The sequence below is a fragment of the Triticum urartu genome, chromosome 4A, assembly GCF_056163025.1.
Source record: "Triticum urartu cultivar PI428250 chromosome 4A, HENAU_Tu73, whole genome shotgun sequence".
Taxonomy (NCBI): domain Eukaryota; kingdom Viridiplantae; phylum Streptophyta; class Magnoliopsida; order Poales; family Poaceae; genus Triticum; species Triticum urartu.
Genome location: NC_141876.1, coordinates 168,566,219 through 168,568,607, shown reverse-complemented (window position 1 = coordinate 168,568,607; position 2,389 = coordinate 168,566,219).

The window sequence follows — 2,389 nt, the reverse complement described above, 5'->3', positions numbered from 1 at the left end:
GGAAACTACGGATCTCTCCTACTGAGGTGGGTGCTAGCCAATCAGTGACGGACTGAACCTTGGTAGGGTCTACTGCTATACCTTCTCCTAATATAACATGTCCAAGGAATCCAACTTCCTTCAACCAAAACTCACACTGAACTTGGCATACAACTGGTGTTCTCTGAGCTTCTTGAGAACTAAATGCAAATGCTCCTCTTCATTCTTCGAGTACACCAAAATATCATCAATGAACACCACAACAAACTTATCCAAGAACTCCATGAACACCTTATTCATCATACTCATGAAATAGGCAGGGGCATTAGTCAATCCAAATGACATAAACTTGTACTCATATAGCCCGTACCTTGTGGTGAAGGCTGTCTTAGGTATATCCTGCTCTTGAATCTTTAGCAGGTGGTATCCTGATCGCAGATCGATCTCGGAGAATACTTTAGCTCCTTGCAACTGGTCAAACAAATCATTGATCATCGGTAGTGGGTACTTGTTCTTGATCGTCACTTCATTCAATGCACGATAATCAACAATCATTCTCAAAGATCCATCCTTCTTCTCAACCAGGAGCACTGGGGCTCCCCATGGTGACGAACTTCGTCGAATGTAACCTTTCTCCAATAACTCCTTAATCTGTTTCTTAATCTCCTCTAGATCATTTGCGGGCATCCGGTATGGTCTCTTCGATATTGGTCCGGCGCCTAGCAACAGCTCTATCAATAACTCAATGTCTTGATCGGGTGGCATGCCTGGTAACTCCTCTGGAAATACATCCGGATAATCCTTCACTACAGGCACTTCCTCCTAAACAACTCCCGTGAGAGTATTTACTTGGGTCCTCCTCGACGCATGCCTGGATACATACTTGATCCTTTTTCCCTCCAGGGTGGTGAGCAGAATTGACCTACTAGTACAGTCAATGTTTCCTCCATACTTCGATAACCAATCCATACCTAGTATCACATTCAATCCTTGTGACTCCAAAATTATCAGTTCTGAGGGGAAAACATGGCTACCAATGGTTAAGGGTATCCAATCGCACCATCGGCTGGCCATATACTCTGCTCCTGGTGAGCTTACTAACAAGCATGTCCTAAGGGCTAAGGTGGGTAACTTAAACTTGTCCACAAATCCCCTTAAAATGTATGAATGCGATGCACCAGTATCAAAAAGAACGAGAGCGGTAAATGACTTAACCAAAAACTTACCGATTACTACATCTGGCTGCTCTTCAACCTCCTCCACGTTAACGTGGTTCACTTGTCCCCTATTGAAAGGGTTGGGCTTCTTCCCAGAGCTTCCATTGCCATTTCCATTCTTTGGTTCAGGACACTCATTGGCATAGTGTCCAGTCTTCCCGCATTTGAAACAAGTAATGTGACTTTGGTCCTTCTTGGCGGGAGTGGCTGGGTTAGAGCGGTTCTGATTACTTCCTGCTCCATTCCCATTTCCATTTTTGGGGCCACTGTGGTTATGCGAGCTTCCTCCATTGTGGGTATGGCCTCCATGGCTATGGGTATATCCTCCCGAGTTCGGGGTAAAGCGAGGCTTCTGCTGAGCTCCTGAATTGTACTTCCCTTGTCCATACTTCCTTTTGCGGCTCTTAATCTGCTGCTGCTTCCCTTCAATCATAAGAGCCTTGTCTACCAACTCCTGGTAGTTGTTAAATGTTACCACCATTAACTGCATACTCATATCATCATTCAACCCTTCCATAAACTTCTCCTGCTTTGCGGCATCCGTGGCCACATCATCTGGGGCATAACGAGCTAACTTGTTGAACTCATCCACATACTGCCCCACGGTACGATTTCCTTGGCGTAAGTTGCGAAACTCACGCTTCTTCATGCTCATAACTCCAGTTGAGACATGAGCAATGCGGAATGCTTGGTGAAACTGCTCCCAAGTGACATTGGCTATCGGGAAAGTGGCTGTGTAATTCTCCCACCATGAGGCTGCAGGTCCATCCAATTGTTGTGCGGCAAAACGCACCTTCTCTGCATCTGTGCAAGCTGCGGTGGTCAACTCCCTTCCTATCATGCGTAGCCAGTCATCAGCAACTATCGGCTCGATGCTACTAGAAAACACCGGTGGCTGCAACCTTAGAAAACATGCTAAGTTGTCAACTGGGGGTGGTGGCAGTAGGTTGTTGTTGTTGTTGTTGCCTTGGTTCTGGACTAGTAGCTGCATCAAGGCATTCTGCTGTTGGATCAACTGGGTGAGCTCCGGTGGGAAGAAAAATCCGGGGTCGCGTCTCGGAGGCATCTGATGGGTTTAGAGGGGAGAGATTAGAATAGAATGAGGTCTAGTGAGAAAGCACTATCCAAATGCACATGAGACAAACACATTCATATCACACCAAAACAATTCAAGCAAGGGCATACAATCGATC